The following is a 14722-nucleotide window of genomic DNA, read 5'->3' on the forward strand; positions in this document are numbered from 1 at the left end:
GGGGCTGGGGTCAGGGCTCAATGAGGGGTGTTTTCTGACCCCCACTGTGAAAGGCTCAGAACCCTTCACCATTCACTCAGCCCACTGTTTCAAAAACAGCACCTTGCCTCTGGCCCACCTTCAGGGTCGCTGGTGTGCCTTCCCCGTCCCCGGCTACCCCACTTCAGACGGCTGCGCTGGGATGCCCAGGGTCCCTCTGGCCCAGCCACCATCAGAGCCCAGCACTTCCTGGCTTAGGGGCAGAGGTACTGCCTGCCGTGGACGCGTCCCCAAGCCAAGGGGACAAGGGCTTGGGATTCACCTTCCCTGCACCCTCATCCTAGTATCTGCCTCCACGAGGCCAGACAATCCGGCCCCCACGGAGGCACAGCTAGGCCCTCTAACCTGCGGTGACAGTGCCGCTGGCACGCGGCCACCCACATGCTGGCTCCCACCTTGGTGCCCACAACCTCGCTCTGCACTCCTGCAGGCAACCCCAGCCTGGCTTGGAGTTCAGCCCTCTGAGGGTGCAGGCTGCCGGCCCCCTGGCCATGGGTGCCTCGGGACTGGCCCCAGCCTGGCACACGCAGGGCCCCGCCCGAACCAGGAGCGGACTGGGGGCTCACTGAGTGCACGTGGGAGGCAGGCTCACTCCCGAGATGGCGGCACCCCTGCCCAAGGGGGTGCTCACCTCCAAGCCCCTGCGCCGCCGCCCGCCACTCCGGGCACAGGGTCAAGTCGGCTTGCTGGCAGGAAGCATGGCTCTTATTTTAATTAATTAAAGAAAAATCTAATCACTGCATTAAACTTCTCATTACTCCACTTGAATACCCGTTAAGTAAATTTAATTACCAGAGGATTGGGTTTCCCAGCCTCTTTCATTAGCTTCTGATAAGACGGGGAGGGAGGGAAGCGGCTGGAAGCAGAGCAATGCTCTTCGCGATTCCCTGGGCGCCCCGGGCGGGCTTGGCCCTGGGCCTGGGGGAGACCCGGGAGGGCGAAGGGCCCGCATCTGGCTGCTGTCACTTACAGCCGATTCCGGTGGCCTCTGCCCCCCCGGAAGGGTCCAAAGGGTCTGACGTTGTGAGGACACTCTGACAGCACAGGCGGGAATAAGGACAAGGACAGGGAAGGAGAAGCCGAAGCCAGAGACAGCTTCCAAGTGTGGGTCAGACTCGGGCCATATGAGCTTCCTAGCAGGCCAGGCATAGAGAGCAGAGCCCCTGGGCACGGTGCAGCAACCAACAGAGAATTCATGAGGAAGCACGCCAGGTCTCGGCGTCGGCAGAAAGGGTAGAGCCGGAAGGTGGACTGGTGGAGGTGACCGCTGGCTAAGGCAGTCGGGCCTGGTTTCCTGGGGCAGAGAAGACCTGAACTGGGCCTTGACAGACAGGGAGGGCAAGAGGGCAAGGGGGGCATAGCAGGGAGAGGGGCTAAGGTGCAAGGGGAGGAGAGGAGACAGGCAGGGGGCAGAGGGAGTGAGGGACCTCAAATGGAAGGGCTCCTCCAGGGAGGGGCTGAGGGTCCCCCATCACTAGACTCCCAGCAGGGCAGCCGGCGCCCCCCCCCCCCCACCGCCCCGCAGTGCTAGCAGGAACCAGCGCTGCTGGCAGGAGGAGCAAAAGCCACAGGGCCAGCGACGAGGGCACTCAGCCCTGGCTAGGCTCAGGGCCTGGGCTCCTGCCTCCCTGGACTGAATGGTGGGGCCCTGGGAATCCCCCAGCAGCCGGGAGCGTGGCTGCTGCTCACGTGGCTCCCCCTCTCCCAAGCCCTGCACAAGCACAAATCACCTGGCCCGAGCCACACCGAAGCCCGGCCCTGCCTGGGAGGTGAGCCTGGGGTGCCCACCAATGACCTCACGGGGCCGCTGCCCCAGCCCTCACCCCTTCCTTCCTCCTCTCTCCCGAGAGGCCACCCTCAATAGATCACACGCTGGATCCCTGCCCAACAGCCCCTTCCAAGCCTGAAGACAGCAGGGGTGCCCAAGCCCCCTGGAGAGGGGGTCGGGGGGACGGAAGCGGGTCTGCTGAGCCGCTGCTGGACGCCGTGCCTCCAGCGGCTCCACAGCACCCCTGCCAGTGAGGTCCCTGCCACGTGAACAGGCCAGAGCTCGGGAGGACACAGGGACTTGTCCAGGCACACACAGCGTGTCCACATCCACCTCATACTGGCCTCAGCTCCCCGGTGGAGTCTCCTTTCTCCCGTCAGCAGGGCCCCAAGCCCTGCTCTCCCAGTAGAGGAATCACAGGCCCTGGTCACCAGCCCCTCCATGTCCCCTGGGGACGCTGATTCAGTCTATCAGAAGAGCGGATTTTGTCTCTACCAGAGCCCAAGTGTAAAATCTGGACATGCGCTGCCCCATGTCCAGCACCACGTGGAGAGGAATGGTGGCCGCGTGTGAACGCTGGATCAGGCCCTGCCTGCAGCCCACCCTGCTGGGGAACATGAGTCACTTGAGCCAACGACTTCACTTTACCGAAACAGGGGGCTTCTGCTACTCACCGCTGAAGGGACCCCGACAGACACAGTGTCCAGAGAGGTGACTCAGGGACCAAGATGGCTTGGGCATCCCCAGGGCCAGGGAGAGAGTGAGACAGGGATGCCACCTACCGTGACCGCTGCTGTACCCTGCCGCAGGAGTCCCAAAGCTGCAGGAGTCCCCTGGGGCCAGGCTGGGGTGAGGAGGAGGCGGGGGGGGGGGGCTGGCTGAGGGTGGACGCAGTCAGAGCCCAGGAGGCGTGGGCGGGAGGCTGTGCAGCCAGAGTCAGGGCAGCCAGGACATGGCCACTGGGTCCCTGGAAAAGAAGACCAGCAGGAGTGAGTGGCAGGGTGGGTGGAGACTGGAGACAGAGGGGCGGGGCCACATGCCAAGTCAGCCAAGTCTGGCCTCCCTTCCTCACCCCTGCACCCCACCCCCAGGCCCCCACTCCCCCAGGTAGCCTGGGGGCAGCAAATGCAGGTCTTCCTCTTGAGAGATGGGAGGGGGAGACCGAGGCCTGGGCCCCAGGCAGCCGCAGCAGCTCAGTGTCCACAGGGGCAGCCCCCTTTCTCGGGTCTCTGGTCCAGATTTCTAGAAGATTCTAGAGAGGAAGTCACTTAACCCACGGGACACATGGTGGTGTTTCCTGCAGGGCCTCAGAGCCATGGAGGCCCTGCCTGTGCCCTCCTGTCTGAGGGTCAAGGACTCCAGGCTGCTACGGGCCCAGCCCTGGCTGGGGACTGCCCCCTGTGGGGCCCACGCTTCCTTCCCCAGGCCAGGCTGGGAGCCCTTGGAGGGACGCGGGGCATGGGCACTTGGCCTGGGGGAATCCCTGCTGGTGAGGCCTGGCCGGGGTCTGGCTGCTCGCCTTCCTTCTGGCTCCATCAAGAGGCGGGAAGAGGGGAGCCCTGAACCCCACCCTGAGGGCAGCTGTACCCCCAGAGGGGCCTGAGACTTGCTCCGGACACTGGAACCGCCCACTGCGAAGGACGTGCCTGGACCTGCGCGGTCCCCATGGCAGCCAGCACACGGAGGGTGTGAAGGGAGCGCATGGTCCAAGCATCGCTTTATCTTAATGAATCTGCATTTAAACCTAAACAGCCATAGGCAGCAGCGACGCGGCGTCCACTCTCCCTTGTCCACCTGAGAAAGCCGAGTCCAGGGAGGGAAGGGCTTTGCACATCCTCACATAGCCAGGAGGCAGCAAAGGCCAAGCTGGAGCCCTGATCTTGTGGCCCCCAGAGCCAGCCCCGCACGGCACCCATGGGACGGTGGTCTCCTGCTCCCAGTCACGCGCAGCACGGGCCCAGGGAGTGCCACCCTGGAGGGGGCTGTCGGCCCACCTTCCCCAGCCTCTGCCACCCCGTCCCTCAGCCAGAGACTCCCGGGCACAACACCCCTCAGAGGGTTGCACTCCGAGACGTGCAGTTCCCGATCACAGCAAGACGCGGGCGGGGCGCCAACGTGAGTCTCAGCCCCTCTGCCATCGCGAGCGCCAAGCAGAGCACCGCAGGTGACGCGCACTGACGTCCCCCGACACGGAGTGCAGAGCCGGAACCGGCTGAAGGGGGGTGGGCTGCAGCCGTGCACAGGGCAAATCGCTCCCCAAGGCTGCCCCCGCCCCACCGCAGCTCCAGGGGTCCGAGTACAAGCCCATTTCACAGATGCAGAAGCCGCAGCTCAGAGAAGCTGCACACATGCTCTCCTGGTCACACACACCTGCACACACACAGGCTCACACACACCTACACACACACCTACACACACACACAAGCTCACACGCACCTACACACACACAGGCTCACACACACCTACACACACAGGCTTACACACATTCACACACACCTACACACACAGGCTCACACACACACAGGCTCACACACACCTACACACACAGGCTTACACACACACAGGCTCACACACACAGGCTCACACACACGGGCTCACACACACCTACACACACACACAGGCTCACACACACCTACACACACACCTGCACACACACACCTACACACACACAGTCTCACACACACCTACACACACACAGGCTCACACACAGGCTCACACGCACCTGCACACACACAGGCTCACACACACCTACACACACACCTACACACACAGGCTTACACACACAGGCTCACACACACCTACACACACAGGCTCACACACACACAGAGGCTCACACACCTACACACACCTGCACACACACAGGCTCACACACACCTACACACACACCTACACACACAGGCTTACACACACAGGCTCACACACACCTACACACACACAGGCTCACACACACCTACACACACACCTACACACACAGGCTTACACACACAGGCTCACACACACCTACACACACAGGCTCACACACACACAGAGGCTCACACACACCTACACACACACCTGCACACACAAAGGCTCACACACACCTACACACACAGGCTCACACACACCTACACACACAGGCTCACACACACACAGGCTCACACACACACAGGCTCAGTCTTACACACACAGGCTTACACACATAGGCTCATAGTCTTACACACACATATACAGACACACTTACACACACATATGCACACACACAGTCTCTACCACACAGACTTACACAGACTGTGAGAGCCCTGGGGAGAGGAGCAGTGGGGACCAGGCAAGAGGTCCCATTTTCCCATTTGATTTCCATTTCAGAAAACAGCGCAGCAGAGGGAGGTGGGGCCCTGATGGCCAAGTTAAGGCTTCAGTGTGTGTAGGGTTTTTTTAAGATTTATTTAATTTTTTTATTTATTTGAAAGGCAGAGTTACAAGAAGATACACACACACACACACACACACAGAGGGAGAGAGGGAGCGAGGGAGAGAGGGAGAGAGAGAGAGAGAGAGAGAGAGAGAGAGAGAAATTCTATTTTCCATCCACTGGTTCACTCCCCAAACAGCAGCAACAGTCAGAGCTGGGCTGCTCCAAAGCCAGGAGCCAGGAGCCAGGAGCTGCTTCTGGGTCTCCCACGCAGGTGCAGGGGCCCACCCGCTGCCTTCCCAGGCCCATTAGCAGGGAGCTGGATCGGAAGTGGAGCAGCTGGCGCCCATATGGCATGCACGGCGCCACAATGCCGGCCCCGGGGCTCCGGATTTCACGCCAAGTGCAATAAAAAGTCCTCAGGGAGGGCTCCAGCCAGGACGGCCAGTGGTGTCCTCCTCACTGAGAAGTGCCCAGGGGCTGGCACTGCGGTGCAGCCGATCCCCCTCCCCTTGAAGTAAGTGCTGAAAAGTGACGAGCAGACGAGTTGCCCACCGGCGGCCCACCTCCCGGGGTGCATCTTTTATTCCCAGCCCCTGCTGTCTCGCCCAGTCCCGCGTGGGGCACACGGGTATCGGACCCCCCACCAGGTGGACAGGTAAGACAGACGATTTCCAAGAAGGCAGGCAGAGGGGCCCTGGACAGGGCGCACACCTGTCAGAGACCATGCAGGAAGCACAGAGCAGGTGCAGGCAGAGCCCCAGCCTGACCCCTCACTCACTGCTGTGGTCTCACAGGTCTCTAAAGCGCCACCCACAGCCCTCCCACACCGAGCTGTGTTGTGCTCCGGTGAGAGGAGCCTTGAAGGGGGCAATCCAGAAGCGGGGGTGCGGGGGCTTATTGAAAGCCTTCCTCTTGCCCTGTGAAGGGGCCGAAGAAGACACGAGAAAGTTTGAAGGCAGCAGGTGCTTGGCTTAGCAGTTAAGATGCCAACATCCCACACGAGAGTCCCCGGGTCCAGTTCCTGCCAATGCAGGCCCTGGGGGGCAGCGGGCGATGGCTCAGGTAGTCAGGTCCCTGCCACACACGTGGGAGACCCGGATTGTGTCCCCGGCTCCCCATTTCGCCCTGATCCAGAACTAGCTGTTGCAGGCACCTGGGGGAGTGAAACAGAGGATGGGAGCTCTCCAATACTTAGAAAATAATTTTAAAGTAATTAGAATCTGGGGTTGGCACTGTGGTGTAGTAGGTTAGGCCTTCATCTTGGCATTGGCATCCCACACGGGTGCCGCTTCAAGTATCAGCTGCTCCTCTTCCGATCCAGCTCTCTGCTGTGGCCTGGGAAAGCAGTGGAGGATGGCCCAAGTCCTTGGGCCCCTGCACCTACGTGGGAGACCTGGAAGAAGCTCCTGGCTCCTGGCTCCTGGTTTCGGATCAGCCCAGCTCCAGCTGTTGTGGCCATTTAGGGCGTGAACCAGCAGATGGAAGACTTGTCTCTGTCTCTCCCTCTCTGTCTCTAATTCTGCCTCTCAAATAAATAAATAAATCTTAAAAAAAAAAGTAACAAGAACCTGCTGGGCCCTGTAAGTAGCTCCAGGAGCCAGCTGCACAGACTGGCCAGGGCCCCATGGCTTTGGTGGAGCCGTGGGAATCAGTTCATGGCCAGGAGACCAAGGTGCCAGGGTGACCAGCACAGGACACAGGGTCACGTCTGTCATCCATGGGCCAAGCCAGAAGGTCTTCGTTAAGTGGGCTTTGCACAGAGGGTCCCACCGGGAAACGGCCAACTCTGTGCCCCCTGGAGAAGCCTCGGGGGTCTGCTCAGGATTTCAGGTCCCTGATGGAGCCACGAGGCCCTCACGGGGCAGCAAGAACAGGGTCTGCAGAATCAGGTCTCCGCTCAGCCCACGAGCAGCGAGCTCCCTGCCAGTCAGCAGAGGGGACTGCGCCATGGGGGGGGGGGGGGGCTTCGCACTCAGTTTAAGGAGCTGAGGGGTGGCGCTTTCTGCCCTGAGCTCCTGTGATCCCATCATGTATGGGGCAAGACTAGACTGTGCGCATCTCTGGAGTGACAGCCCGACTGCTGCACCATCGAGGACCACAGCTCTGCCCATCCCAGACTCTGGAGGGGCAGCCACGACTAACCCCATGCAGCAGACAGGCAACTGAGGCCCGGCCCAGGGTCTCACGGCACGTCAGCCCCAGAGTCCCTCTTCAGGCTCAAAACTAGGGGCTTCTCTTGCCTTGCCTGCAGTCACCCGGCCACCCCTGTCCCCGAGGGCACAAGAACCCCCAGCATTCCCCCCTACATTCCCCCGGCTGCCAGCACCCCCAGCCCCAAGCCAAGAGGCTCTCTTCACTCACTTCCCCGGATTCTGGGACAGGGACCCCGGCCTAGCTACTCCTCCCCCGCTCCCGGTCTTTCCCAGGTGGTCCTGTCCTAGCTCTTTAAGCTGGCTCCTTCAAAGACCAGAGAAGGGGCCGGTGTTGTGGCGCAGCAGGGAAAGCCACCCCCTGCGGTGCTGCCACCTTCCATGGGCACTGGTTTGAGTCCCGGCTGCTCCACTTCTGATCCAGCTCCCTGCTGATGCACCTGGGAAAGCAGTAGAAGATGGCCCAAGGGCTTGGGCCCCTGCACCCACATGGGAGACCTGGAAGAAGCTCCTGGCTCCTGGCTTCAGTCTTGGCCATTGTGGCCATCTGGGGAGTGAACCAGTGTATAGAAGACCTCTCTCTCTCTCTCTCTCTCTCTGTAACTCTGACTCAAATAAATAAATATATCTTTAAAAACAAACAAACAAGACCAGAGCCAAACCTCAGGCTTTGGCCCAGAACTGGGCTCAGTAAGCCCCCGCTCCCCCGCCCAGGGCAGTGCTACACCTCACACCTGCACCCAGCTAGCAGGGCCCCGGCCGCCTCCCGCACTGAACCCCGTTCAGCTCGGGAGCCACACAGCATTAAGGAATTCGCCCAAACTCAAAGAATCCCTTGAGCCCTTGCCACTGCCTCTGGTCTGTGTTATCAGGAGCTGGAGCCGGGACTCAAGTTCCCATAAGGAAAAACAAGTTTTTAACGTGCCTGTCATAAACATTCTTTTTCATTAAAAACACAGCAAAATTTTACATTGGACGGAAACCACTGGGTTCGTTTGCACCCAGAACCGGCAGATCCCAAACCTCCGGAGCTGTCGCCAGCTCCCTGCTGCCTCTGCGGCGGTGCCAGCCGCTCGCTCAGGCAGCCTGGCCAGCAGACGAGAGCCAGCGGGAGGCAGGAGGGACAGGGAGAGGGAGGCAGGGCACAGCGGCAGGGACAGATGAGTGACAAGCGAGCCCCGCGAGGGGCGGAAGGAGGCTCCGGAAGCCGCCCTCCTGACCACTGCCAGGCCCTGCAGAACCACCAAGCGGCCGTCGGCCCCTCGCACCTGGACATCCAGGCCCCAGGAGCCCCCTGCTGGGCAGAGGGAGGAAAGGGGCCAGTTCCGGCCCTGGGCAAGGCACCTGCCCCGCCCGACTGCCCGCTGGGTCTCACGTAGCAGGGCTGTGGCTGGCTGGCAGCGAAGCGTCGGCGGCCGTCCCCAGAGCACGCACGGCTTAAGTAACAGCCTTCCAGCACATTTCAGAAGAAAAATACTCTTCTTAGAGAGAGAGAGAGAGAGGAGAGGGAGGAAGAGAAGCAGCCAGCAAGGGGCCGGGGTGGGGGGGAGTGGGAGGGACCTACCCCAGCACTGCAGTCAAGGTCATGGGCGCGGGCGCAGGGCAGGCGCGGGCGCGGAGCCTTTAATCTGGGAGTTCAGGCCGTGGAAACTAAACGCTTGAAGCCGGAGTGCATTACTGCCCTGAACGATCTGTCGGCTCCTATTAGGCTAAATATCTCTGTATAATGGGGACTCATCCCCTGACAAGCAAACCGGGGCCTCTGGGGAGGGGCGGCGGGAACCCGGCGTCGTGCGGGCTCTCCCACGGCGGGGGTGGGGGGAGAGGATCAACTCAGAGAGCCGTCCCCCCCAAACACCCCCTCCCTGGGAAGTCACAGTCAGCAGCTGCCTGGTGCCGGTTGTGGCAGGCGCCAGCCTCCCTCCCCTCCCCAGGCTCTCCCTGAAATGACGCCAGCCCCGGGCTAGGGGGTCGAGGGCCAGCAACAGCACTGGTCAGCTGGGGAGCCCCGGGCGTGGCCCCGAGCCTCTTGGACCATCTGCTTCTTCCCAGCCTGTTAGACGGAGCTAATGACACCCATCCCTTCCCACACCCAGCAAGGGCTGGCCGTGCCGGGGAGGGTGCAGGGCCCAGCACACAGTGGCCACCAAGGGCACCAACACCTCCTCCAGGAAGCCCTCCCTCCTTGACCTCCAAGCTTGGGTCTCTCCCACCTTGGGCTCCTAGGGCTAGATCGTGTCCTCTAGGCTATCCCAGCTTCCAGTGTTTGTGGGGGTGAGAGGCTGGGTCTCTTGGGAGCTCCTTGTGAACTAGGCAGCACTTCCTCCTCCTCCTGAGGCCCCACCCCATGACTGGCCACCAGGGACTCTGGATGGACCTGCAGGCCTGCAGCAGAGGTGCCAGCCTCATGGGTCTGGCTGGGCCTGTGGCAGGGTGACAGCAGCGCCAGGGAACCAGCAATCCCGGGACGAGGGACCCCCTCGGCAGGACTGGCCAGGCACATGGAAGGGCTCAGGGTAGCGTGGAGTTGTGGGCCAGCACAGGGCAGTGCGGGGGCTGCAGCTGTGTGGTGGGAATGGGGTACCAGACGGGCACCAGAGCCTGGTCTCTGCCCCTTGGGACACCTCTGTCGCCCTCAGCCTGCAGCGAGCCCCTGGCACAACTGAGGGCCCAGGACCCCTCCCCGCAGGGCTCGTGGCTGGGCCGGGAGGGCCACGCTGGGGCAGTTCCAGGGCAAGAGGCCACCCCCAGGGCAGGGCAGGTGCACTGTGCTGCCTGCTGCAGGCCCGAGGTCCAGCAGAGCCAGGACAGCCCAGGAGGGCTGCCTGCTCACACACTCATTCATTCATTCACTCACGCATTCATTCTATCCTGGGCGTGAAGCAGGGCAGTGGAGCCCACAGCGGGAGGGGGCCCAATCCAGGCTTGGGGGCAGGGAAGGCCTCCAGGAGAGGGATCTTTTAAGGGGACTTGAAGGAAAAGGAGCTGATTCGGGAAGTGGGGAAGTGGCCTATGCCAAGGTCCAGCGGCATCAGAGCGGCCTGTAACCAGAGATGGCCCTGCCCCGCACCCCCTGAGGGTTAGCTCTCACCCTGGAGCCATCAGGAGCCTGAAGGGTTTGAGTGGGAGCAGAGGGGCCCCGTGTGTGCTGTGGAGAGATCATTCCAGATGCTGCCGCACACGCAGGATGGCGACCTGGGAGGGGCTGGGAGGCAGTGGTTGGGTGGGTGGGTGAGCGGGAGGACATGATAGGGCTGCCAGGGCCGGGGCTAGAGAGGAGGGGCGGGCAGGAGGGATATGGGAGGCAGGATCTGCAGTGGTTACGACACTGACCGTGACAACGCCATGCTGAGCCTCAGACCCAAGCCCCACTGTCAAACTCTGGGAGGCGTGACAGAAAGGCCAGGCACTCCTTACTCGCTCAGTTCATGAATTCAGTAAACACCTGCCTGGTTCTAGCCACCAGTGTCCAGGGCACCTGCCACCTTCCAGGTACCATTCTGGTCCACTTGGCAGATGGGGAGACTGAGACCCAGAGAGGCTGCCCCAGAGTCGTAGGGGGGTGACCAGCAACAATCCCTGGCTTGGGGACCCAGATGTCGCCCAGAGTTTTGTGGGGGTGGAGGTCAATGGCAGCTGTGGAGAGGGGTGTCCAGTGGGAGCTGGGTCATGGGCACTCAGGGCAAGCTTTGGTCTGGTGCCCTTCCTCTTGGGGAGCACCATGAGGTGGACAGAGGCAGGGTCTGCCGGGTGCTGACCCCCATGGACTGTAGGCTGGAGGGTGCAGGCCACTAGGCCCAAGAGAGGGCATGCAGGCATGGCCAGATGGTAAGTGGGGCCACACAGGCCCATCAGGGGATTAGGCACTGGGCTGGGTCCCCTAAGGTGGCTGCAACGAGAGGGAGGGGCTGGGAACAGGGAGCCCCCAGCAGACAGCAGAGGACTGTGGACAGCAGAGACCACCTGTGGACTGCCCTGGGCATGCCCTGTGCAGGGTCCCAGGCTGCTCTGTGCTCAAGGGGGCTACCGAGCAGGGAGAAGCTTGTTGGAGGCAGCTTCCTGGGGCCGCAGAGGTGCTGGTAAAAGCCAAGAACAGCCTGGCTGCCTCCTAAGCTCACCCGCACTGCTGCGGCGGGAGCCCCTGGTCAGCCCCTCCCCTGTCTCCCTCACCTCCAGACCCTGCTCCCAGTGGCTGCCCCGGCTCTGAGGACCTGGGCGTTCTCTCTCTTACTGGGGCCCTGCTCTCCTCATCAGCAAACCCAGGCAGTCCTGGCAGCACGAGTGGCCTGGGGGCAAACGCATCAGCCTATTGCCTGCGCATAGTAGGCACACACAAACCTTTGCCCCTGCATGCAGTAGGCACACATGAACCCTCACCCTGCACACAGTAGGTGCACATGAACCATCACCCCTGCACACAGTAGGTACACATGAACCCTAACCCCTGTGTGCAGTAGGTGCACATGAACCCTCTGCACACAGTAGGCACACAGATCATCATCCCTGCACACAGTAGGTGCACACAGACCATCATCCCTGCATGCAGTAGGTACATGCACAGGTTCTCCCTTGCTGCTGCCTGGTGATGGGACCCTGGACTCTGGGCCAAAGGAGGGTCTCGTCTGCTCCTCACAGCAGCCCTGGGCCCTGGAGCACACTCATTTGGTGCTCAGTTAACTTACTGACCTGAGTGTAACTGCTCACCGGCCGGCAGCATGGTAACCAGATTTCTGCCTGCCAGCCCCGATAGGGAAAGGAAGAGGGTGGAAGGGAACTTTGTAGGTGCCCCCAGGAGCAGGGGCCAGCACAGCAGAGGCCAAGGGCAGAGGGCAGAGGGCAGAGGTCCCACTCCCACCCACACGCTAGCATCCTCAGGACTCAGCCGGCCGGCGGGGCAGCCCACGGAGGGGGCACTGAGGGCAAGGTGCACCCCAGCTCAGTCCCAGGACAGGTGAGGCCTCCTGGGCCAGCAACCCTGCTCCTGCAGCTGCTGCCTCCAACCCACCCATCCCAGCTGGGGATCCGCCTTCCTGTGTGCCAGGCCCTGCCCTGGAGAGAAACGGAATTAAGTCAGAGGAAGGAGACCGTCCTGGAAGAAGGGGCAGAGCCTGGAAGCCTTTCCGGAGGGCAGGTGGTGGCTTTCCAGCTGCGTGGCTCTCACCTCCCTCTCCTGTGAACTCGGCTGCTCTGCTACATCGTGAGCTCTCACCAGCCCCACCACCGCGGCCGAGGCACACTGGGCACTTCTGCTGTGCCAGGGGCCATGTGAGCTGATGCCCGGACTAGTTGAGCTGGAGCTGAGGATGAGCCTGCCTCCCCACTAAACGATGTGTGGCTGCACTGGGGTGTGGCAGCTGCAGGCAGGGGCCACCGTGGTCAGGGTCTCTGGGCTGCGTTACTCGGAGTCTCTCAGCATCACCCTGGTACCACCGCGGCTGAGCTGAGTGGGATGAAGTGGGGGCGGGAATCTCCCAGAGCCAGGCCAGAGGCGGCGAGCTCAGTCTGCATGTGGCCACAGCAGAGGCCCTGCTGGAAACCGGTGCTGAGTACCGGCTGCAGACCCCACTCCTATCTCCCGTAGCCCATCCCCACCCACGTGCCAGGCTCCGGGCTGGGGCTCTTGGCAGGCAGAGGTGGGAGAAGAAGGAGGAGGGGACGCCACGGTGCCGTCTGTCTGCCACCCTCCCTGAGGGTGAGCAACAGGGCCGTGGGCGGGGCTCCTGTTTCCCAAGGCCAGTGAGGAAATCAAGGTTGGGGGCGAGGAGGTTACAGCCCGGGCCCCAGGTCAGGGGTTCACACTTGGGCCCGAATGGATCCAGAACACAGTTTGTGCCCAAGGCTGGAGTGGCTGGAGGGTTTTAGGTGCAAGTCACGGGATTCGGGGCTCCCCTCTCAGGGGCTGCACGTTGCCCAGGCCCAGGGCCAGGGTGGCTGGACAGGAGGAGGGGTGAGGAAGGGAGAGGCAGGGAGGGTGAGGGGGTCTCCCTGCAGCCTCCTCCCATTCCCCAAAGTGGAAGGGTACCCAGGAGCCCCCACAGGGCTTGCAGGGCCAGGGGCCTGGAGCGAGGCCACAGGCCACCCACAGGCTGAGGCCAGATGGGGTCAGGAGGCCCAAGAGGGCAGGTGTGAGTCACAGAGCCAGGAATCCTACACGTTTGGTTTGCACGAGGCTTCGGGGCTGGGAGGGGCAGAATCTGGAACGTGGCAGAGCGGGAGGAGGCTGGCGCTCTGGGGCCCTCCTCCATGGACACACAATGCTTCTCAGCTCCACGGTCTACCCTCTGTGGTGTCCAGCTGCAGGAGGCGGAGACCACGCCCACCTCCCCCCACCCCCCTGCCCCCAGGGGCTCGGGAGGAAGGCGACTTTGCCCTTTGGGCAGTCTTGACGGTACACGGGTTGCATGCCAGCACCCAGCGCCCTAGCTTTCCGGTCTCCTCTCAGTGAGGCCATGAGCAGGTGCAACCTGATGTCCCAGGAGAGGAGCTGAGCTCAGACGCACAGGAGGGACACACGGAGGTGTGTCCAGGCAGAACTGTGACGAGTGCCAGGAGTGTGGCTTGGCTCAGCACCCTGGACAGCGCCATGAGCCTGCCGCCTTCCCGACCAAGCCCCCCCCCCCCCCCCCCCCCCCCCGCTTACCCCGGTTGCTCCAGGCCGGAGGGGTCTTTCCCGGGCCCCTGGCATGGCCGGGATTTACGCCACACAGCATCCCTGCTAAAGCTCCAGCCACTTCAAAGCTGCCAAGACCACAGACCTTGGAGTGGGGCCCCGCCCACCCAGGAGGGGTGGGGCTCACAGAGCCAGTGCAGGTGCAAGGGGAAGGCGCCCTGGGCAGGAAGGGAGCCTTGCCTGAGGCAGTGTGAGCTCCCAGGAAGGGCGCTGAGGGCTCTGGGAGAGGGAGGCGGGGACACGGAGGCTCCTGGCTCAGCCACTTCACTAAGCGGCTGCCCTCAGGAAGCCCAGGTTTCCTCCTGTGGGAAATGGCGGTCACAACACTCTCCCCCCAGGGGCCTGCCCAGCGCCCCGGCTGTGCTCAATGTCAGAGGACCTGCAGGGTGACAGCCAGGCCCCTCCCCTCCAGGGAGTTGGGTGTGTCCCAACCAAGCCTCGGAGAAGGTGACCTCAGCCCTGGGCACTAACAGGCCCCTGAGGGAAGAGCAGAGAGCTCAGGCAGTGTGGCTGAGGCCACCTCAAGTCAGCCCCAGAGAACTATACTTGGAGAAGGACACTGAGCCCAGGGACAGGTCACACCCTGAGCCCAGACCCTGGCCACACACTGAGCCCTGACCCTGGTCCCACACTGAGCCCTGACCCTGGTCCCACATTGAACCCTGACCCTGGTCCCACACTAAGCCCTGATCCCAGTCCCACAC

The 14722-nt window shown here is 62.4% G+C and overlaps 1 protein-coding gene across 5 annotated transcripts in view; it reads right to left on the minus strand.

Annotated features, from left to right (window-relative positions):
* The window catches only part of LINGO1 (leucine rich repeat and Ig domain containing 1), a 161887-nt gene that overhangs the window by 58818 nt on the left and 88347 nt on the right, over positions 1–14722 (minus strand). For all 5 annotated transcript variants that reach the window (XM_070054640.1, XM_070054639.1, XM_070054643.1 and 2 more), the window contains one exon: positions 2590–2774. The gene's annotated coding sequence lies outside the window, so the exon portion shown is untranslated. The remainder of the gene's footprint in view (positions 1–2589; positions 2775–14722) is intronic.

Source organism: Oryctolagus cuniculus, chromosome 12 (assembly GCF_964237555.1).
Source record: "Oryctolagus cuniculus chromosome 12, mOryCun1.1, whole genome shotgun sequence".
NCBI lineage: Eukaryota > Metazoa > Chordata > Mammalia > Lagomorpha > Leporidae > Oryctolagus > Oryctolagus cuniculus.